At 43.4% G+C, this 24,881-nt stretch overlaps 1 protein-coding gene across 6 annotated transcripts in view; it reads right to left on the bottom strand.

Annotated features, from left to right (window-relative positions):
* Positions 1-24,881, bottom strand: part of kdm6ba (lysine (K)-specific demethylase 6B, a) — a 94,024-nt gene that overhangs the window by 33,250 nt on the left and 35,893 nt on the right. The window contains exons 1-2 of one of the 6 annotated variants that reach the window (XM_046380420.1): positions 23,377-23,419; positions 22,817-23,003 (exon numbers count right to left, since the gene is read on the bottom strand). The exons of 2 other annotated variants lie outside the window; for them this stretch is intronic. The gene's annotated coding sequence lies outside the window, so the exon portion shown is untranslated. Of the gene's footprint in view, positions 1-310; positions 689-17,518; positions 17,913-22,816; positions 23,165-23,376; positions 23,420-24,881 lie in introns of those variants that run through there. 3 more of the 6 variants (XM_046380423.1, XM_046380422.1, XM_046380424.1) reach the window with 3 other exon arrangements.

The following is a 24,881-nucleotide window of genomic DNA, read 5'->3' as shown; positions in this document are numbered from 1 at the left end:
GTGTGCTGGTTAATGTCAAAGGGAGATGCTGAGGGGTGGAGCAGAAGAGGCTCTGCCCACAGGTGGAGAGCACAGGAGATGTAAAGGCTGAGAACGATGAAAGGAGGAGGAGGAGGAGGAGGAGAAAGGAGGAGGATAGAGTGAAGGCCTTGAGCCATACAAAAGATGAAAAAGAAGGTAGAACCAAGATTAGACTGAGAGAGATAAGGAGAAAACAGAAAGCAGAGTGGAGCTTGTTGGATGGAGACAGATGAGGGGAAAGAGTGAATTTGGTCTTGTGTAGAGTCGTCCAACCTGGCACTCGTCTAACCTGAAATACGATCCAGGAAGTCTGGCTGGCGTAATAAATGAAGACGGTTTAAAAGCTGATCAAACACTGCACAGTGGATTTTAGAACCCTGGAAAGTCATCACGGCAACAGTCAGCTGATCCACCACAGGGACAGTCACAAGGTGACTTTTATTATCTATGGCAGTGAACAGTGAAAAGACGAACAGGAAACCAGGAAGAGACAACAAGTACAACAAAGGCGCGAGCACTGCGACCACTGGCTACCAGAGTGCTCCAAACATTACTTTTGCGAGGTATATGTACTGCTGTTCTACGACATACATAGATGGTTTAGATAAAGACGCCAGTCTGAGGAAAATGAGGTCAACTGGCAAAATAAACACACCCAGGTCATTGGGCAAACACAGCATTTCCTCTCAGAATATCTATAAAAATAAACTGTCAGGAGTGCTATTGTTAGGAGAAACAACCGACCCAAAAGCTACGCACTTAAGTGCTGTAGCCCAAAAACATGCACACACACACACACACAGACTATGCAAATAAACAAAAACCTATTCTACACAAATATCCATACATGCTGTGCATATGCAACTAAGCACACACACTTCTGACCAACTGATAAAAAGGAGCGTGTGTGCACAACCTGACACCTGTGTTCTTTTCTTACTGCTTTCCTGCATACTGTACATACTGACCTAGTGCACAGTAAAATCAGCTTAACACATTTACCTAACGGCAAACACACGCACGCGCACCTCCTCAACGTGTGTGAACTTGCATGGCGTGAGCAGAGTGGTCATGCTTTGGCTGCTAAAGCCCTTAGTCACTGGTGATTCAGTAGGTTTCTTCAAGTTAGGGCAGCAAGCTTCATACCTGCACACATCCACACACACACACACGCACACGCATGTACAATAGCAGGCTGCTGCTGGAGAGGTGGTAAATGACAGGGTTTTCTCCTTCTGTGTCTTTCAGTCTATACTCACTGTCTATCTGTGTGTCTCTCCTGGGACAGGTTAAATCCTTAAATGAAGCTTTAGCAAAGTCACCAGCCTGGAGGCAGACGCTACAAATAAGAGCGCTGATCTGCATGCACACGTCAAAAAGATAATCGTAAGCGAGGACACTTTGTTTCGTAGTCATTTGTGAGAGGGTAAGGGTTGTTCCTTGAATCGCGGATAACACATTTTTCCTCTGGATGTCCTTAATGCATTTCCTTGGGTCTACACCTCTCTTCCAAACCTCAAAAAAACTGAAACAGAGACATTAAGACTCGTCTGTTTTTGCATTTTCTGTCAGATCGGTTGCTATTTGAAAAGCTATGTAGCCCAATAAACTGGATGCAAACTGGGTGGAGAACATACTATTTTATGTGAGAGACAGAAAATCTGTTTTCTGTCTCATTTGCCTGCAAACATGCGTGTGTTTGCACGGTCAGATCTGGCAGAAGCTTCAGACAGTGAGGAGGAGTTGTCAGGTTGACTGCGGTTGGACCCGTTTGGTTCAGTGAACATTCTGCCACTTCAGTAAAAGGTCACGGTCAAAACCAAGCCTGGTTCGCAAACCATGGCACCCACTCCGACTCCCACACACACGCGCACAAGAAACGGATGGGTAGATGAGGTGACAGACTAGACAGACAGACTTCCTCTTCGGGTACAGGCAGGAAAAAGACACCCAGGGTGACAGACAGACAGACTCACTTGAGTGCAGTCAATACCACACACACACATGCCTCGACTTTCCGAACATCCAGCAGCCAACAAATCGGAAGATTGTGAGACAGACAGAGAGGGAGGGAAGACAAGAGAGAACAGTTGGTAATAAATCGTGTCTAGACAGACGCTAATGAAAGCAGCCCGGCTGTAGCTGCTGTCAAAATCAAGACCTGTGAACAGTAAGATTATGTGAGTTTGTGAGGGTGTGAGTGTGAGAGATGTTTGTGCAAGTGTTAATGAGTGTTTGATGAATATAACCCGTTTAACTCCTAACTGTCCTCCTCTCTCTCTCTCTCTCTCTCTCTCACACACACACACACACACACACACTCAAACTCAAACCACGCTACAACAGCCAAGCCAACACTCACAGCTGTAGGCAGCCCTGAGAGCCACAGCAGTCGACCCCGGCACGGTCTTATGACGTCAATCCTCCAAAATTAAACATGGCTTTGCCGTCAAAGCCTGAAACTCACAAAAAACAAACAAAAAAAAAAAAACAATGTTTCACGAATGTAGAAACATTGAGCAGAGCGCAAAGTTCCCCATCTGAGCATGAATGCTTTGATACTTCTTTCTCAGATGCCACAGTCAGAACAAAGTTTCCACTTGCACAGAGGAATAATCAATACTTTCAAAGCACAGGGTGTTTACAGAATAAATCTTTACAGGACACATCCATGAAATTTGCTTAACACGGTCATGCTCCAAAGCGGCTATAACCATCAGGACAGCTTTGCTTGACTTGACTACCGGCAAACAAAAACCAAAAAACGCACATATGGCTGCATATGTGATAATCTCTCATCTTTAATGGGCTACAATCATGACTTTGTGTTAGCAAAATGGGGAGAGTTGGTCACATTTAAATGCCAAACCTGTCTCGAAGAAACTGGTTGAGCCAATCACTCAAGCTCACAACATACACCTTACAAACAGTTAAAGTTAAAGTGACATACTGCTGGTAGCTCTCAAACAACAACATTAGAATTAAAGGGAGCAAGCAGCCAGCGTGTCTAAACTCGCTTCACACACGCGCATGCATGCAAACACAAAATCTGAGAAATGTGGCCTGAGGCATCCCGTTCATGCGCGCTAAACAAAATAAACACACTGGAAAAAGAAGAAAAAAAATTTGCTCTTTTTGATGACGGTGAAACTGATAATGAGTCATAACAACAGCATTTTCTTCACCCTTTAAAGAAACTCTGTGTGTGTGTGCAGTTTGAAGGGGGAATTAGATGTGTTTAAGAGGAAGGTGTGTGTAAGGTTGCAGGCAGTAGCTCTGAGTGTGTCTGGGGCTCAGTGTGTGTGTGTGTGTGTGTGTGTAGAGTGGTCAGACAAGCCCTGCCAAGCCCACATACCGGAGCAGAGGTGCTAAACTGTACTATCCAGTTGCACAATGCCATTTAAGTTAACTGTCACATACCAAAAAGACTGACTCAGGTCTTTTCAATCACGCCGTTGTGTGTTTACTCCAAGCCACAAGGATTTTCACAACTAATAAACAATAAATAGAAAAGGCTGAAAATGGAAATTTCTTATTTGTAGCACCACCAGACGAGTTTTACAATGAAGGTGCGCTTGAAAGCAAAAGTGAGCTTGGGAGCAGCATGTGAAAGAACAGCGGAGCGTAAACTATCAGTGGCTGAGCATTTAAAGGCGAGGGAGGCCGTCTGGCTGCCCTCCAGACATCGTGACCCCACACTTCCTGCACCGGGTGGGCGCCACAGAGGACGGGGACAAACACACACAAACATCCATCCATAATCACACAGCAGATGTCAACGCATATATGGAATACACACATACTACAGATAAAGGATGTGTGTGTGTGTGTGGAAGTGGAAATGCCATAACAAAGAAACCAAGTCAAACGATTAGACAGAAAGCAGAACAGAATAAAACAGAGAGATGCTTTGCTGAAATACATTTCATGGCGTGAATGAGAGTCATCTCACATCCTCTGTCTCACCATACCTAACGTGAGAAGTGAAGACCTGGCTTTAGATTTCTAGTGTTTCATTCATTCATTCATTTATCCACACTGCAATGACTGAATAATGAATAACAATTTAATCTTGCACCCTCTTCTTTTTTATATAAAAAACCACATTCTATTATATTGGACACATCAATGAAAACCAAGCAATTCATTTTATAACTATTTATATTCTCTACTGTTGGCTGATTGGAATATAGGAGAGCAAAAGAGCTGATTCTGGCTTACTGTTGCTCTTAAAATAAAAGAGCTAAATGTGTGGGATAAAAATGGAAGATTTAATTGGAGAAAATGCACTGAGTGGGTGAACTGTCTTGATGGCCAATGACCAGTTCCCCCTGAGACTGTGCCTTGACATCAATGTAAGAGCTGCTGATGTCAGCTGGGACTGTCGTTGTGTGTATGTGTTCGTGAGTGTGTGCAATGATCACAGTGTTCCTCCAGTGTTGATACATTTGATACCAGCATGAAAAATGAATGGCCAATATGAGCTCTGTCATGTCAAATATAAATAACCAAAGACAGCTATAAATATGTAATAGTGAGTGTAGTGTTACGTGTGTCTGTGTGTGTGTGTGTGTATGAATATAACATGCAGTGGGAGGGACTTAAGCGATTTTATACTGGGACTGGATTTATACCATTTGCAAATCTGTCAGCGTCGCCATGGAAATACTCTGCCAGTCGTGTTGTAATCATTGCTGTAATCCTCTTCCATAGAAATTCCAGTGCAGGCTGCCTCAACACTCACCACATACACAAATGCATACAGTTTATTCTAATGCTGCATCTGATCCTTCTACATCTTGTGTTGTGTCTTTATTTGAAGTGTGCAGCATGCATGTCTCCATCCTTCTATTTGAAATGCGTGTGCATGTGTGCATAACCATGTGTCCAAGACATGCCTGGGTGTGTGTGTGTGTTTAAATGTGTGTCCTTGACCAGCTGCACAGGGCAGAGGAAATGAGGCGGAACTCAATCTGGTCCACACCTGTCTGTCTCTCCCTGGAGGGAGGAGCCTGAGACCTCACACACACACACACACACACACACACAGAGTGCATTGCACTGTTCGCACTCTGTACGAGCAGATAGATTATGCATGCAGCCGTCAGCTAAGGAGCTTGGATCTATTAATGTATGCACCGAGACAGTTTTATGTTTGTGTATGCTTCATGAGAGAGGGGGAAGGACAGAGAAAGGGAGCGAGAGAGAGCAGGGATGTCTATTTAGGTTTGTGCTGCATGAGAGAGAGAGGAAATATTAAAAGGGTGACACACATAAAGTGTGGCGAAAGAGAGGATGTCAGAGACAGGAGACTTCTTTAGGAGAAAGCAGGCAGGAGCGAGGGATGAGGTAGCTGGAGAGAAGATGAAGAGATCAGGGATGACAGCCTGAGCCACACAAGGACACACAGGGAGAGCACACACACTGGTATGGGAGGGTGGGGAGTGGGGGGTTACTCTGGGACGCCAGAACCCGGTGACATGACACAGATGCACTGTGCTACTGTGCAGAGAGTGGAGAGGAGGAGGGTATAAAGCGACAGTGGAGAGGAGAAAGACGAAGAGGGGGGGATGGGCGTGTGAGAGCTTGCTGTCTTTTCGGCCGTGTTTCCACATTTGCTCTGTGGAGAAGAGCATGGCAGGCTCAGTGTGGAGATGAAGAGAACATGCAACATCAGTTCATCATTGCAGAACATTATTATAATTACTACACACCTGGTACAGTACAGAGCTGCTAGACTTCTAATTAATTCAAAGAGATGAGATCATTATCACTCCCGCTCTGGTCTCTCCTCACTGGTCAGTTCTGAAGTTGATTTTACCGATTACATTAAAGCACTTCATGAGCTGGCTATGAGCTACGCCGCATATTACTGGATTTCTGATCCCCCGCAAGGCAGATCCTCACTAAAGTGTTGCTTTTATTTACTGCTGAATATAAATGCGGAACTTGGCATCAAGATTCTTTACATGTTTTACGATGTGTGTCACCAGGTCAGATTTTGCTGCATTGCTTTACAGCACATGACAAAAAGAGGTCACTGCGCAGGTAGAGATTAAGGCCTAATTCGGACCAAATCAGGCATTGCAGCCAAAACACAAGTCTTCTCCTTCATTTTGAGGGTGGGTAACACGTTTAAGGCTGCAGCCGTGCAGCTTGCAAGGTTTTTCCAAAAAAGAGGCAGCAACTCTGTGGCAAAAAGCTGAAAACAGATTCGATTTTTGGAGAAACACTACCTGATGCAAGGCTGGGGTAAGCAATCGCATTTCCCGACTAACAGACTGGCTGGCACTGGCCATTTACGACTTGTTCAGTTGTTTGGTGCCTTAAACAACATTGTGCTGAGTAGGGGAGGAGAAGCACTCAGTACAGAAATCCGTCACTATCCCAGTCATGTCCTCCCACACCCCTGTAAAACCCTATGCTAATCGCTGCAGCACCTGATCCTTTCTGATTGAGGACTAAGGGTTCTCAAACACCTGCAGTTCAGATCATTTTTTTTGCAGACCAAGTGAGAAATAAAAAAAGAAGATTTAGAAATTTTAGTTCCGGTCTGGTTCCCGTTCGTGCATGAAGTCACACGGATCGACAGGTAAAGTCATCGATTGACCCATGCAGGAAAATCAAACTCTGGTGACTGACAGAAGTTTAAAGCAGCACTTTATTGCTGAGCTATTTTGTCCTTTGTTGTCACTGAGAGCTTTCAAAGAAGTGACTGATTGCATGTTGTGAATAATGACTAACAGGTGGAGGCAGGACAAAAAGGAAGCATCCTGTGCAAGTGTTTCAGGGCTAATTACTGTGGGATCGACTTAATGAACTGACAAAATACACTGAATAGGATACAAGCACAGCAGTATGAGATCCAATAATCAGAGAAAAATACTTGCATGCATGTTAACGTGATTACAGAATGGTTTGCAGCAATATATATATACACATGGCTTATACAGATAAATTAGCCTATAAAATCATTATTTGAATAGAGTTCATGATCAGCAGATTGTGTATTAGTCGTTTAGCTACTGAAATTGTGCTAAAATCACACAACTCCTGTGGCTTGGTTTTTGGTTTTCATGCCAGCAAACCGCACCAGAGTACGCTTCATTAGTCATCAAGTTTTATCTTGTAACAGCAGCCAGGGGAAGTCAGAAAGGTCGTTTCAGGCTCTGAATATCTAACAGTGCTGGCTCCTTTTTTCTGTTAAAGTGATGGCATTGTGTCACACACAGATACTGATGACCCTTAGGTTAATGTTCCTTATAACTTCATTGGTCACATTATTACTGTGGGTCTACAAGGACTTTTCAAACTCTTTTGCCTGAATCACACCGTGAGTAAAATTTGTTTTTATAGACAGAGCCGATATGATGTGATATAAAGTGGCACCTTCACAATGTTTCCTAGTTAATTAAAATGATTTAGTATATAACAAATGTCGACTGAGATACTAATTTTATAACAGTGATTTTAGATGAGAAGTACAAGTACTGTGACCCCGTGCCCCCGGACCCCATCTGAGTTACCATGTTCGACCTGGGACTGACGCTGTGACTTGGGTGTAAATGCGACTTGGATGCGCTTTCAGACACCAGACCAACACATGAACATAACTTAAAGGCTTTCAACATTTTTACCCTCCACTGTAAAGCTTCAGTAAGCACCAGGGAGGGAAAGGTTAACATCTTTGTGGTGGAAAGTGACAGGGCGTATAGGAAATGAAATGATAGATGTAGAAATGCTGTGACATGACGGCTGCCAGTCATCTCCACCATTACTCTCGTTTGTCCAGAGTAATTAGACTGACATATTACATTTTGACAAAGTGGATTAGAGACGCCTCATGTAACGATTTTAATGCGAAACAGATTCAGATGCACACACTGTAGCATATAGAATATTATATATGCCGTCTCGTCTGCTCGATAACGCATACACCCACACACATGCACATGATCTCATTTCCAGGTCGCATGCAGAGAGGACCTTACAGCAGAAGAATGTGAATCCTCCCACACACACACACACACACAATCACTTGTATTTATTTTCCCCACAGAATGTCAAACATTACCATACATATATGCATGCATACAGGCTATCAGTCTGCCAACATATAACAGCAGAGCACCCCCCCCCCATTCATCTCATCTCCTGCTTCCCTCCATGCCTCCCTTCACACCTGCCAGGCCTACAGCAAGGTCACACACCTCAATTACCCTGCGCACACACACATGCGCGCAAAGAGTGAGAGAGGGAGTGTGATGGGGGGAAGACAGGAAAGGAGGGGGCGAGAGCAGATTTCACGCTACCCTGAGCACTGGCTAGCATGCACCAGTGTTTCTGACATTATTTATGATGTGAAATGTTCAGTGCCTGCCCTCTCTGCTTTATCTCCCTTCTTTGTGTCTTTGCTGCAGAGGAACAGAAGCATTACTCTTTAATAAATATCTTTATCAGAATAGTAACAAATAAAGGTAGGGATGCAGCTTTTACATTCACTGATATGCACAATATCATGATTAGGAAAATAGAAATGGTGACAGTGATTTCAAGAAGTGAGTTTTCCCCTCAACGTGCTGTGTTGAGACTGCAATACTCACAGCATCACAACAACTACAAGAAAAATATCTGCAGCAAAGTAACACAAGCAACTGCTCAGAGATGTAATAATCACCACCTTAATATCACTAGTAGTCTGGATATCAAGCTGCAACATCGACTCTAATGTGCCTTACAATTAACACACCATGAATCCCAATAAGCCTAATAGCCATATTAATGTACTGGCAGTGAGTGTGATCCTCCTATTTGGGCTTTTTGTATGTGCAGGCAGACTGCTGTTCACCCATGCAGCCACGGGAGGCAGCCAGCTGTGTTTACACTGTGGGCTAATACAGCAGCCATATGGCAACAGAGTACAGGACACACACACACACACACACAGCTCTTGGAAACTGCAAATACGCTGCCCAAAAAGCACACAGTGCACGTTCAGACCTTAAAGCTCCGGTTTGACTGGAAACTTTGAATACAAGACTCCAAAGAGCTGGTGCGAGCCTAACACTTATGAGAGAGAACAAACAGATTTCTGAGAGAATATTTTGTAGCAGTGGGAGGGTGGAGGACTCCAGTCTGGGCTGTAACACTCTTTAGAACCACAACACCGCTCCAATATATTAAGACCACCTACACATTTCGGCCTATGGCCATCAGCTGATGAGTTTTTAATATCTTTGCAGTCTCTTATTAAAGGCATATCAGCTCCCAATGCATGGATTTCTTCTGTCTCAGGAATATGTTTAGGACCATAGTTTCCCCCCCACCACCATTTTGCATTTTCAATTTGTCTGCTGAATGAAAACAGTCAGAAGGACGAGGCTGAATATGCAGTGCTGACCATCTGACAGAGAGGAGATGCAGTGCACACACTGTGAAGAGAGCTTGTAATTCTATACATCAGTGATACAAACCCTGTGGGAGAGAGTCAGCCTCTCTCATGACTTCCATCACCCTGCCCCACCCAACACTCACACACACACACACACAAAATCTATACCACATTGCATCACTGCAGTACAGTATAGGCAGCTTCCAGAGTGCTTCCAGACATCTAACACTAGTCAAACAAAGGAAACAGAGAAGATCAATTACAACACTAACAGTGACACCCCACCACCACACACACACACACACACACACACACACACACACATCTCCCTTCTCCAATCTCTGCGATCAAAGCCATCTGATCAGAGTGTGCGTAAGAAAAAAAAAATATGCCAAAAGGACTGAAGATTTGGACAGATGTATTTCTAGGTTTTGGTAGACTTACAAGTTTAAGGATGGGAGGAAGAAAAGGGGACAGGATGCTGGAAAGAGGGATGAAAGACAGGAAATGGTGTGGAAAGAAAAGAGAGCAGATTGTGAGCAGACATGGGAAGATAGAGGAGAGAATGAAGAAAAGGCAGGGTGCAGACAGACAGAGAAGGAATGGAGGGCTTGACTCCTTGAGACAGATCATGTTACTGGGTTAAGGGCACGCACACACACACACACACACACACACACACACACACACACACTCAGACCCATAAAGGTCACAGTGCACCCGCCGCCCTCCAGACACACTCATGCATAGACACAGATATCCTCGTAAACACTCCGAGACAGACACAGCTTTGATTTCTCCCTGTGTTGTATACTCTCACTCACTGAATGCGCACCTGCCATTTGTACGAATACATGAGCGACACAACTGCAAACATGAAACAATATCGACACACAGACACAAAAGACGAACGCAAAAAAAAAAACAAAATGGAAAATAAGGGAGCAAATTTGAAAGCTTTGAACGAATCTTACAAAACGGATCGACTCCTGTGCGGCTCAGCTGTGACTTGTGACTCACATATTGTGAAGAATTGGAGCGAGAGACATTGTGGGACACACATGCACACACACAAAAGCACTGTTATCATAGAAGTTACACAAGTGAGAGAGGTCATGGTTCAGTGTGGAACTGGGTCAAAGAGAGAGCGGCGTAACACATGAGAGAGAGAGAGAGAGAGCAGGGAAGACAGAGGAGGTGGCAGTTTTGGTAGGAAAAGAACAAACAAGAAAAGAGGAGGTGGAGAATGGTGACAGAAAAGAGGGCACATCAATGAAAGAGACAGAGAGAGAGAGAGAGGAACAGAGGGAAGTCAGGGTGGAAGAGAAGGACTAGAAGTAGGAGGAGAAGAAATCTCTAACCAAATAGTTTACAAAGCAAAACTTCCCCCTCCCAGTTGATCAGTTAATTACAGCTGCTTCATCTCCTTAGAAACATAATCGGGTTAATGCATTACTGTAAGTCAATCAGCCGGATCGATTGAGGTCACTGTGGGGCCACCGATGTTTGTGTGTGTGCGTGCGTGGTGTTAAGGGCAGATGGTCTGGTGGTGCGTGCGCGCGCGTGTGTGTGTGTTTGTTTTGCACCTGATTGCTGATGAACATCTACAGATAAACTAACCTGTTTAGTCTGTTTGAATGTGTTGGCTATGTATATGGGTTCAGTCTGAAGAATGTAATATAGATACTAGTGAGACGAGTAAGATGCTGCAGAACACAGTGATATGCATGGTGTCAAATGTACTGATTTTGATTTCTATCATGATGCTGATGAATTCTAGCAATGTTTTGTTGTCACAGTGATCTGAGGAAATCTGAGAGAAATAACTGAAGTCTGAAATGACGTCACTGTTGCTAGGCTTTGCTGAATGCACAAGCTGCCTATAGTTTGGCAAACACTGGCTTGATAAACATGCTACTTATTACTCCTTAGCGTATTACAAAATGGAATACATGTTGAGTCCCATGTGCAGCCCAGCAGTAAACAGACTCACATTAAGCGAGTAAAACCAGTGAGACCAGTGCGATAAGGCAGGACTAAACATTGTGTTCTAGTCTTGCATCATTAACAGCAAATGCCAGGCATAAATACCTGCATACCTGTGAGCAGACTCAACTCTGTCACGGAGTTTATGCAAGAGACTCAACTTTTCATTGACAAAGATCCCCACCTGTGCACACACACACACTCATGTATTAAACCTAACCCTCGTCTACTTCTAAGAACGGTATGGAACGCAGACGCTCAGCTTCAAACACGTTCCTTCAACTCGAGTATGCATGCATGCACAGTGAGAAGCCGGGCACAACCATATTACTTCATGAGAAACACCATAAATAAACAAATACAGAGACAATGAAAAGGAGAACAGCACGGGAGCAGAAAACTTCAAAGAGCCTGCACATTTGTTGCCTGCACAATTACAGAGTGCAGTAAAAACACAGGCCATAGGCCAGCTGTCATGTGTGATTATGTGAATCTCTGTTTCTGCACTAAGATTTTCTGTTTTATGTGGTTTGCATTTTAGGTGTTTCAGCAGCTGATCCTACCCTGAATGCAACAGTGGGATGCTTCAATGCAGATATCACTTACATTACGAGCAGCTGATAATAAATAGAACAGCAGATGGAAAAAGGCACAATCTTTTATCTCTGCATTATTAATGGGGAAATAAAGACATGTTTGTTGCAGAAGTAGGAAGGAAAGTCCGGCACAATCAAATACCTGGCAGGTTTCAATTCAAAAACTCTCTTTCAAATCTTTAACTGCCATCAACGTGCCTCTTTTTTTCTTCTCTTTGTCCTTCCCTCCTCTTTCATCAGGAGTTATAAAGAAGTCTGCATCCTTCATTACAGAGCTAGCACACTTTAACAATCTGCAACCCATGACACACATTATGCAAGAGACGTTATAAACATACACACAGTTCTGCCGTCGACCTTTAGCAAGGAGTGATAAAATCTGCTGTGAAGTGAGGACTTGTACTCGTACGTACATACACAAGCACACACACCTGTAACCAAGACAAGAAACTCATATAACAGTCACACAATCTCTGTGTGTTCAGTTGCATGTGTGTCATGGATTTCAACTTCACTTAGCCTGCCAATCCCTCGTCTATACTCAGCGGTAGTGACATGGGCCTCTCCTGACTGAGGCAACTGGAAGCCATTACCTTAAATCAACAAACCCCAGCCTGTCTCTATCACACAAAGAAGCCATGTGCACATTCAGCATATTATGTCTGCGTGTGTGTGTATACATGTGTTGGTTTTTGTTTTCAAAACTTCATTCACTTTCTCACATATCACCTTTTATTCAGACATTGTCCTTCACCCGCTCTTTAATTCTTCCTGCTCTTGAGCATCTCCTCTGATTGCAGCTCAGGTACAGACTAACTTAAATAAAAAAAAGGAAAAAGGAAGTCAGGCTGCAGCATGTGGATCTGACCTTCCACCAGACTGCCGAGCCACTCTGTCTCTGTTTTTCATCATGTTGCTCTCTTTGTCTTACTCTCTGCTAATCATATACAGCTACCTGCGCAAGCTAGTTTCTATGGTGGATATTAGCTTCAAGGCCAGAGCTAATCTGCCTGAACCCTTTGACCTACCATAATAGAATTAACTACCTAAGCCTTATCCTTCTGTGCATTAACAAACTGTGCTTTTGACTAACATTAGCTAACATTTTACTGTATGTCTGGACGTCTGTATTTATGTGCCACAGAAATGTATGTACAGCAAAAGAGTCTGGATCATAAACGGAACTGGCACAAATTCTGGCAAATACGCTCTCTGAACAGCTGACTGCTTTGCAAGGGCAATGCTGCCAGCACTTGCATCGATGTATAAGCAGTATTTAATACACCACATTAAACCTTGGAAATCTTTTGGAGACAATACAAGGCCAGCTGGTACCACCCACCACGTATATGCTTGTATTCTTCCAAACTAAATAAATGCTGGACATCTGTGTTGTATTACTTTCGCACAAACCGCCAACACTGCCCAACACAAATTCAAAAAGCAAGCCTCTATACTTGCATATTACAAACAATATTTGTTTAAACACTCACTGTTCAAAGTAGGAACGTAAATCTGAATATAGACAGATGTATGTTTTTCTGCACTGTGACAATACACAATGCTGCACAACAGCGATCCGCCTTTTAACCACTTTGAGCCGTCCTGATCAACGCCGGTTTGCACAAGGCTACAGAAGAAGTGATGTGACAAACGAAGCAAAGACTGTGTTGGACAGAAGTGGCCACCATGTCTCTGATGTGGCCACAAAAATGCAAGCTTGAAATCTGATGGAAAACTCAGTACTGCCTTCTAAAGACAAAAAAAAAAAAAAAGACTTGATGATCACAAGAGCAATGACCATATGTCTGCAAACTTCTTTGTTGTATTGTTGCTCACATTAAGTTAACATGTTAGGAAAAGAGTTCAAAACATTCAGTAAAGAGGCAAAACAAAGATTTGGGTTCTTCACTGACTTATGTTAACTAATGTTAACTAACTTTTAAAGAGAAATCTCACACACATCGCTTCCTGCGTGGCAGAGGTGAGAGCTACCCATCACCATGAAGTTCAGATTGGCAGAAAAAGCTTTCACCAGCTGGTTACAGGTTTAAGTACATTCTATTAATCAGAGATACACAGTAAACACACATTTATTTACATAAAAGTTTGTCAAATTAGTACTTGAACATGAACTGTTTCTAGCCCAGCTCCAACCCCTCTCTCTCCAAAGACACAAACCAGCCGCGGCGCCAGCCAGTCAGCCAGCCTCCCCTCACCTCCACCCCTGAACCTTCTCTCCTGCCTGTCTGCTCCTCTCCTTCTCCTCCCCCCTTTCTCCTTGTTTTTAAACACAAGGCAGCTCACCCCTCCCCCTCTTCTCTTCTCTCTCTCTCCCTTTTTCTTCTCCAGGCACCACACTCAATCACCCTCCTCCTCCTCCTCCTCCTCCTCTTCCTCCCCCCCGCCATCTCAGTCCCCATTCCAATGAATGCACAATCCCCCACCCCTTCAGCCATGGGGGGACTGCCCCAGGGTTGGGGGTGGGTGGAGGGGTAAAGACGAAAACAGCACACACACACATACACACACACACAAATTCAATCACAAAAACACCCCCCACCCACCTCCTCAGTGTGTATGTGAGTGCACATCTGCAGATGAACACAGGAGCATAGTGGGTGACAGACGGGGGTGGGAGGTTTGGGTGGTGTCCTAATGGCTCTCAGTGCAGGAAATGGCTTGTTGCTACACAGACAGCTCCAGAATCAACTGTCATCATGGCCCACATTCCCATATTTTATCTGCATCGACAAAACACACACGTTCAGTCACAGCTGGGCCAGTCCACCCCTCCTCCGACTTATGACTATGCAAAACTGCAGTCTGCAGAAAAAAAACCCAACCCAAAAAAAACAAAAACAAAGGCCATACTGGAAAGTAATAGAATCTGTCTCACCACATTACATACAAAAGCTATTATTCTGTATTACATTGTGTCTAACTAAAAACACATGGCCTCTGTTTTATCTGTATCTATCAGTCTGTTATGCTCTTTTGTTCTCTACTGTCCTTTTTACCAAGGAGAAGAGATTAAAAGAAATTCCATCAGAAAAAAAGTTCTGATTATGATTTTTTTTTTTCAAAAGCTGGACATAAACATGATTTATCTTGAATTATATAGAAAAATGTATGTATCATATGGCCCATATGACACACCACCACATGTCAAACATCAAATGTTTGGCACGGCACAGGAAGAAAAACTAACAACGAAAAATTTTCTGTCAAACATACTTCGTAATATCAATAACGTGCCATGTATGTTTTGTTCAACTCACCATGCAACTGCTTATTACAGAACATGATTTTCCCTTCTATAATATGAGTTATCTTACCAGTTATCTTAACCAGTTATGTTCTACCACTTAAAAACTTCATCTATCATATTATTTATTGTATTATTTCAAAACTGTACACCGCGTTCGATCAAATCAGTTACTGCATTCGATCAAACGTAGAGAACTCTATCAGGAAGTAATCCATCCCACCATAATCAATTCTGACAAACCATAATGTAATCTTTTATGTGACATCATGTTCTCCTGTTGTAGTCCATTCTCTGTATTCAGCATGGGAACCAGCAGCGCAGTATAAACAGATTAGCGCAGCATTAGCACTGGCTGTGTTCTGTATACTGTATTTCCTAATCAGGGCAGGGCTATGTCAGGTAGAGAGCTAGAACAGCTATGATGTATTCCAGCCCACAGCAGGCGACCCTGGCTGAACCTCGCCTGGCACGCCACCACTGGATAATTGCAGCTGGACAGGAAGTGGTGGAGGAATAAAAAGAAAGACAAGAAAAAGAGAAATGTCAGGGAGTAGAGGACGCTCTATTTCCGCTGGTAATGAACTAATAAAATGGGAGAGGAGGAAATTCCCAGAGGGAAGGGGGGGGGGGGGGGTAGGGAAATGGAATAGTAACAGTCATTTTTTTGCCTTGTGTGTGGAAGTGTGTGTGCGCATGTGCGGGCCGGGTGCTCACGTGTGTGTGGAGTGCTGTAGGGATCAGTTTACAGTAGTACGCGTGAGATGTCTTTCTAGTGAGGCTTTTATTCTAGGAATGTTTGTATTGGTTCAAACAAGGGAAGGGGGAGGCTTAATTAGGACAGGGACAGGCATGCACACACACACGCGCACACACACACACACACACACACGCACACAGACGGTCACATACTGACACCAATATTAGCTCCAGGCAGACACCGGCACAAGTGTTGTGTTTCTCACACACTTGTGCAGGGAGGAGCACACATGCATGCACGCACGCACGCATCCACACATACTCAGTATGCCAGATCCACACACACATAAACACACACATTTACATTACGGGTGCTGACCGCAGACCAGACTACTGACAAGTACATGCTGAAAGCCCCAAGACCACAACATAAACTGGACGGGACAACACACTTTGTACTACTGATCTCTCAGTGTTTATGCGCATGTATGTGTGTGTGTGTGTGTGTGTGGGTGCGTGCACGCATGCGTGTTCAACTGTGTGAGAAGCTGATGGAAGCCGGCATCTGTCTGTGTGTGTGTGTGTGTGTGTGTGTGTGTGTGTATGTAGAAAAGCTGGGCATTCACTGATTAATGCTTAGGCAGCAAAGTCACAAGAGCCAGCTATGTTCAATAGTCACCTGTCTATTTCACAAAGAAGACATGATAGGCAGGAGAGATGCTGGTGGGGGGAAAGAAAAAAGAAAAATGGAGAAAAAAGGGGATGAGGAGGAGAAAGAAAGAGAGAGAAACCTTTTGTGCAAACTGACATTTAAATCAGCGAAGAGCGCTGGGTGATGATAAAAGACAGGGAGAAGACACGGGAGAAGGGGGGATGAAGGCGTGAAAAGAGATGAGAAAAAGGAAACAAAGAAAGAAATGACTACTAGAAAAAACTACTTTTATGTTTTGTTTTCCGTGCCGGTGAGCCAGCTGGCCGCCGAGCCGTCAGGGGTATTTAAATCACCCTGCACTGACATGAACCACTGCTTTTTAAACTAACATGATGGGACCTTCAGGACTCCTCTTGACAGGCTTTCCTTTTGTTTCCCTATAAAATGACAACTACTTTAATTTCTCGACATTTGCCTTCACGTGCAGCACCGACAGACACTATATAATGACTAATCTGATAGGAGCTTTCACTCTCTCCACCTCCAGCACACAATTAGCCAGGACAGAGAGAAATCTTTTACCAAAAAGGGGATCTGCTGTCGGCTACTTGTCTATTTTGGGGCATCCTTCACATGCAAAAGTTTGGGAAGCCCCGTGACATAAACATTCAAGCCTGTCCACAAAGACACACACACACACACACACACATGCACACACATACACAGCCCCAGCTGGAGCACACAAGCTCCCTTTGTGCTGCATTCCTCACGCCTTTTAGCCTTAGCTTCAGCCTTTAGCTTAGCCTCTCTCCATCTGCACACACACAGCAACTTTCTCCTGCTTTTGTCTGCAGAGCAGTAGCCTTCAAACAGCTGAGAGCTTGTGGATAGGAAGCTTGTCTTACCGTGGCCGGGCTCAGGTTGAGCTCAGAGGGAGAGACAGGGTCGGCTCGGCTGGGTAAAATCCAAAGGAGGTTTGTTAGTTAAAGCGGCAGCCAGCTCAGCAGATTCCTGCTACCTCTTCCTTTCCTTGCCTTTCCTGCTGCCTGCCTGCCTGCCTGCCTGCCTGCCTGCCTGCCTGCCTGCGCTCCCAGCTTTGTGTGTGTCTTGTATTTTCCCTTTAAACTGCACAGGCTGCCTCCCCCACCTCTTCAGAGCACGCACACACACGCGTACTGAGGCAGCACACAAAACACACACACTGCTCCTGAATGTGACACTGTTGTCAAAAGCATTCAGCTGTGTTGTCGTTGTTGTTGGTATATATTTTTTTTCTTATTTTACAGCCAGCAGGGAAAATAAAGAAAAATAAAAACAGACCAAAATAGAAATCCTTTGTCTTTCTTCTTCTCTCCCCCTCTCTCTCTCTCTCTCTCTAACAAAAAGTGTCTCTTTAAGATCCTCTTCTTCTTCTCCTCATCTGTCTGTGTTTCTCTTCCTCACCCTCTCTCTATCTCTCTATATTCTGTCTTGCTTTTTTTCCCCACTCAGTAGTCAAACAAAGAAAGGAACAGAGCGAGAGCACACACGCGCACAAACACACACAGACATACACAACACACATTCGCTTGCTGCTTTCTCTCTCCCTCTCTCACATACACATGCACAGGCTTGGAGCCCAACCCCCCAGCCTGCCTCCCTCTGATTTTTTTTTTTCACTCCCTGCCTTTCTCTAAACAGCACCTCCCCCCTTTCTCCCCCCACCACCCCCCACCTCCCCCCTGCCTCAGCCTGATCTGGCCTCGTTCTCATTCGTCTACTACCCCTCCCTCTCTCCTCCCTCTCTCTCTCCATCCTTCCCCTCCCTACCTCTGTGTGTCAAACAGATGGGATTGGAGTGCAGAAGGAGCCTCTGTGTTCACTCTGCACCTCAATTTCTCTTCTTTATTAGTGTGATGTAAGCCTGATGGAAACATGCTTTGACCTACAGTACACACACACACACAGATGATTAAAAAAAAAAAAAAATACGAAGGAAAAAAAAGAAACAAATCGATGCAGATGCAGATAACCTTCGATCGAGGTTATAAAACTGTGTGTGTTGCAGCGCAGATGTGGATTTATTGCACCAACATCTTTGCACCAACAGATGTGTGAAGGCAGCGATAATGGTTCAGCATAAAAACCAGCCAACATGATGAGAACAACGCAAGACTTAATGTAAGGCGTAACTCTTCTCCTGCATTCACAGACTTCTTTCAGCATGTATGTGTGTTTTTCTAATTTCTAGCTAATTTAATTTATACTTAATTTATATCTAATTTCTCTCTCCACGCTGCCCCCTCTTCTTCTTTGGGGTGCCTGTTGCCAAAAAATGCTCAGCTGTAATCCTATAGTCATGTGAAGTCCAGAGCCCAGTGCCTGAGAAGACTTTTTTTCAAAATAAAGGAGGATCCTTTTATTGTGAAAAGCCCAGAGCACACCTGCAGTAATCATGTTGTTTAATGAGCTTCTTGATATGTCACACCTGTCAGGTGGATGGATTATCCCGCAAAGGAGAGGCTGTCACTAGCAAGGATTTTTTTAACCACATTTGTGCTTAAAGTCTGAGAGAAATAAGTCTGTTGTGTGCACAAGAAAGTCTTAAATCTTCAGATTCAGCTTGTGAAAAATGGGAGCAAAAATATGTAATATGTATAAAAATGTTGCATTTAGATTTTTGTTGAGTGTATATGTATTTAGATTAGAATTAGTTTGTGTACTCTTTTTATGTCAATTTGGAATTTTAAAGGTTCATTCTGGTTCATTACGACTTGGGTATAATTTTCATTGTTTTGTCAGTCAGGTATATGTCCATTTCGATTACACTGCAGTTTCCTCTTCCAAATTTACTTGGCTGACTTAAAACTGACTGTATCACTGTTTACATTTCTTACTCAACTGCACTTCCTTTTATTATCATCAGTAATAATGCCAAAAGAGTGGCTGCCAGAGAGGATGAATGTTGGTTCTGTTTTGCACTTCATTATGGATTTTTTTTCGCTTCTTCCACTGTTCTATTTGTGTGTGCCTTCTTGCTTCTTTCTACAAGGAAACCACTTGACATTTGTGGGACAAAGCAATAGCTTTCCAAATCAATATTACTTAGTGTGAAAAATCAAAACAACCAAAATTATTTAAAATGACATTTAGAAAATCTAATGTTTCCTTCTTTCCATTGCCCTTTACCAGAATGTGTTGGGACAAAATGTAATGCATCCACGGTGGCCATAAAAAAAAAAACGATGTTTGAATTCTACAAAAACTTTCAGGCTGGGACAGTGGAACAAGCAGTGCCCACTTGCTATGTTACACACAAGCACACACACACACAATAAAAAAAGTTCATGTTTCCTTTTCTTTACCGGGAGATGTTTCCTATAGCACACACACACACACACAGAGTGCCCTCTTGAGTGCCGGACACGTGCAGAAGGATGAAATTCCAGAGCGGAGAGAGAAAGTACAGTGTGTGTGTGGGGGGGGTGACGGTATGGAAAATACACCATGTAGCCGCTGCACTCTCTGACCAGGGCAGGGGCTGTAGGAAATATAGGCACTATTACTGCACTCGCGGACTCCTATAGACTGCCCCCCTCTTCCCTCGTCTCCATAAAGAAGCCAGGGCACTTGGAGCCACAGCTCCAGACTGCATGACCGGAATGGAAAGGTAACAGAGAATAACTTAGACAAAATCCCTGAGGAGCTTCCATAAAATCAACAGCTGAGTTTGTGCCAGTTGCTCAATGTGTCTGCCCTCCGAGAGAGGTTAATTTCATTTCAGCTCCTGCTGTATCGTGTGCATGCATGTACCACAGCTGCCTGTTTGAAGTGAAAATCTTTCATCAGAGAACAGCTGCAATGGAAATGTATTACGGCTGATAACAGCCTCTAATTAGTTTGATCTCATATGGTTGAGTCACAGGATCCTTGAACCTCGAACTGCATATAGATTACATTCACACAAATGCATTATAGATTCACTTTGAACTCGATGGTGAAGCTGTTGGAATATAATATTGTGCACCATAAGTTTCCATCTGGTGTGTACTTATTATAAAACATATTCTAATGTTTGTCATTTTCACCAGTGAATAATGCTCAATCGGCATCCTGAAGTTACATACACACACCTGCAGAAATACACTAAATCACTGAATTCTGAGAGGTAGAGACACCGAGCAAAGAGCAGCTATGAAATAACTTTGAATAATGCTTATATCCAAGTTCTGGGGCAGAAGAATGCTGTCGAGATGTTAAATGTACGTAGTGATTTCCAGCTTCTGCCAGCATTCATGTAAACATTGCTCTGTATAGTGATGCAGATAAGGGCTTTCCGGGTTATCAGCTCACAGAAGGGCTAAGCTGCTTGCCTCCAAACATCACAATATATGCACATTTGCATTCTGGTGCATCGAACAAATACTCACTCTTGCAGCAGGCATGGGAATTACTAGTTTAGTCAGTGCTCAAAAAGGAATCAAATCAATGCACTAATGATTTCATTAGATCATTAAAAAGTTGTTGAGACCTGTGAAAATTTCTCAGTCCAGTTGCCAGTTAAGTAAAAAGCTGGCATTTTACTTATCTGAATACTATACTTTCTGCCTTTTAGACTTCTTACTTTCAAATCATTGCCAGGTCGAACATCTTATTACAGTTTATCAAACTTAGACAAGTTTTCCCTTATTATCTTGCAATTATTTCCCTGCCACCTCTAACAGGAGATAAATGTTTGCAGATAAATGTTTGTATACTGACGTGTTGATTCAGCACAGACAGAACTCACCTCAAAGCTAACCTTGAAGGCAAGGTTTTACAGCTTTGACAATTTCTCTTGTTAAATGAGGGCAAAAGGCAAACAGGGAAGAAAGAAGGTGAGTCGATGACACAGTGTAAGGAACAGAGCAGGAAACCATCCATGGAAGGGTGGAGGATAAGGAGAGAAGGCCAGTCAATATGGTGGCACGTTACATAATTCTCTCGCTGTATTGATTTATCGCCTTGCTGATTTGGCCCCTAGCCAGTATGCAATAGCATTTGTAACATTTGAGCTGGATCCCAGGCAGAGAGGGAGAGAGGGAGGGAGGGAGAGAGAGAGAGAGAGAGAGAGAGAGAGAGAGACTAAGACGATGAGGGCAGATAGATGGCGACTGATAGAGGACAGTGAAACAGAGAGAAAAAGAGGTAGAAAGCAGAGAGAGGCTGTGAAATTTGGGATGCAGCCAAAGTGACATCGTTAAAAGGAGCAGAGAGGAAGAAGTGACGGATAATGAAAAGAGACAGAAGGAAACAAAGCGTTTAAGAGAGCGTTTAATTGAGCGAGATGGTTGGAAATAGCAGAGATATGTGGAAAAGGAAACAAGTGCAAGCGTGTGTGTGTGTGTGTGTGTGTGTGTGTGTATGAAAAGATAGTGACATTGGGGGAAGGCTGGAGAGACAGAGAATGTGTGTCAACGAGTGCACTGCAGGTTACCCTTGTTGCTGTAATCAGTCCTGTTACATAAGAGCCAGCAGCACTGAACAATGCAGCCCAACACACTGGTTCTGCAGGACAGACTGAGTTTACTGCACACACAGTACACACAGTGTGTCTTCAAACACTGGCAACACAAACTGCCTGTGGCCACATATGCTGGATTTTCAACTTCAGCAGCATTCACAGGTTGCTCTGATAGTACATCCACACTAGCTGGCCAAATTTGAAAAGACACTCAGTATTGGCATTCTCTCTCTGCACATCTTTTTCACTTTGGAATTGGCTTGGGATGGGGGGGCGATGGGGGGTGGGGTATCAGGTGGTTGAGTTCCATTTTTACTTTACTTACAAAACTACAAAGCAGTTTGTTCAAGCGAAAACTTTGGCGAGGGAAAAGAGGAAAAGAGGATGAAGTGAAGCCAGCTAAGACATGATTGGGTCATCTATACTCCATACTATACTATACTCCAGTAAATCCCTAGAAGTTTCTGACGACAGAAATAAAAAATACGTGAATGAGAACAACCGGGGCAGTATAGTTAGTGATGGAGAACAGTCGATCTGAGCTTTAAAGCAGCTCAAACTCAGCAGAGTAACTGGGTTGTTCCTGGCGGTGATGCACACTGTTACAGTTTAAAAACCAAAGTAGAATCAAGAAAACAATATTAATCAGTGCCCATATTGCATCTTTACAAAAACAACCTCAAAGCCCTGCGTGGATGCACTTCATTTACGCAAGACTTACCAACTTGAATGTGGGCATAGACATCGACATTCCTGTTCCTCATGATTCTCTTCATGCAAGAGCATCGAGGCTTCTCCTTCCACCTCCTCCATCGCTCCTTCCCCCTCCTTGTTGTGACATCTCTCTTTCAATCCCACTCTCTCTCTCTCTCTCTCTCTGTCTACATCTCTGGATGAACCACAGACGGCTGAGGGGAAGGAAGCGCAGATAAAGGCAGAAAACTAGATTAATGGGCTGAATGGAGCACACAGAGGGAGAGAAGGAGTGAGACGATGGAGGAGAGAAAAGGTAGAGGGGGTGGGAGGTTGAGCTAGAACAGGCTTTCCTTGTGCTACTGTGAATAATTTACTTTCTTCCCCACTCTCTCGCTCTCTCTCTCTGTCCCTGTCGCTCTCTCTCTTTTAAAAGATATATTCAAGTTACATTCAACTGGAGTTGAGTTGGGGGGGGGGTGATTAATTGCCAATTAATGTTTAACGAGGTACAGCTGTGCTCAATTAACACTGGTTTAGGCACAGTCTTTCTCAACAACCCCCCCCCCCCCCCATCAAATATCTTACCCTCTTTCCTTCCCCTTCTGCTGTCGATTCCTCACTTAAGAGAATCTTCCTCGAGAGAGATGCTGAGAAAAAAAAAAGGCTGTTGAAATTAGGAAGAAGAGAAGAGACGGCGGCGTGCTACCAACTACCTTAAAAACTACTTGAAGCGTTTTTATGGCCAGAGATAAATTTTGTCAAGGTCCTTCAACATCTGCAGGACGACGCTGAGGATGTTCTATGAGTCGTGGTGTCCAGTGCCATCACATATGCTGTTGCCTGCTGGGCTACAGACTCTTACTCCCAGCCTGTCACCATCAAACTATTGAACTATTGAACATTTCTCTGGAAACGTATAAATGTATAGATATATGTAAATATCTGATATTCTATCTTATATTTTACCTTATTTTCTATTTTGTTACTTTCTTTCATTTTCATTTTCTTGGTAGGGAAAACTGCACATTGCAATGTCTCTACATATAAAGAATTTCCCCTCGGAGATAAATAAAGAAACTCTGATTCTGATTTAACGGTTGAGTTTTAGAAGAGAGGAGCTGAGGAATGGTTTGGAAGTTTTGGAATACTGCAAGATATCATGTCCAAGAAAAGCCAATACTGTCAAAAGAGTCTCTTCAGCTTTCTAGTGGATTTTCAGTTCGGGAAGCCTATTTTTATTCACTTCAAAGTGACCGATGGAAAACAGCCTATTTACATTTTACCTTTGCAACATTTTAAAAGTTTGCGTAAAATTCACTTGACAGCTGGCTGTAAACATGGCTAAATTTGAAAGAGAGAGAGAGAGAAAACAGTCCATGCTGGCAGTACTTTTGACCACCATGACTGGCGGACAATGTATGGACTCAGTGACCACAGAAGCACACTACACACACACACACACACACACAACAATGACACGTGGTAGGTCAAACTGCACACATCTCGCCATCCATCTTACTTAAACACTACGGGAGAAATTCTTTTGACAAAAATTCAACCGAACTGCAACAGTTTCATTTGCTCTTAAGAAATCCTGTTGTCATGGCGAGAAAATCACCACGCAAAATAGGTGGATTTGACATTGTAAAATGAAAACATCTAGCAGATACTACAGATGTGCAGGAAAAACAGTAGAAAGCAGCATGGAGATCAGTGACAATGTTGCACTTCTGAATTTTTATATCTTTTACTTCTCTTTTTCAAACTCGTAAGGAGACGGACAGGAAAGTATTTGGACGCTACCATTGGGAACTTGATTAAACATGCGTCACAGCATCACGTCCACCCAATTGTCGTCTTTCTATCTCTGCTAATCGGAGCTGAAGCCAATAAATACCTGCGACTACTACAGAGTCATGTGACCCAATAATGAACGCTGTTTTCCTTTAATACTGAAAACAAAAGCCAGAAGTTAGTGGCTTAGCCAGATGCTAGTGTTTTTGTGTCCAGTGTGAAAGAGCCATGTCAAGATGGTGAAGTGCTTGCCAGACTGCCACCTTTTCTTTTCTTTTTTTTTTTTTTGTATTTGA

This window comes from Scatophagus argus, chromosome 23 (assembly GCF_020382885.2).
Source record: "Scatophagus argus isolate fScaArg1 chromosome 23, fScaArg1.pri, whole genome shotgun sequence".
In the NCBI taxonomy this organism is placed as follows: domain Eukaryota; kingdom Metazoa; phylum Chordata; class Actinopteri; family Scatophagidae; genus Scatophagus; species Scatophagus argus.
The sequence above is the reverse complement of the archived record's forward strand: the minus strand, read 5'-3'. Positions and strand labels throughout refer to the sequence as shown.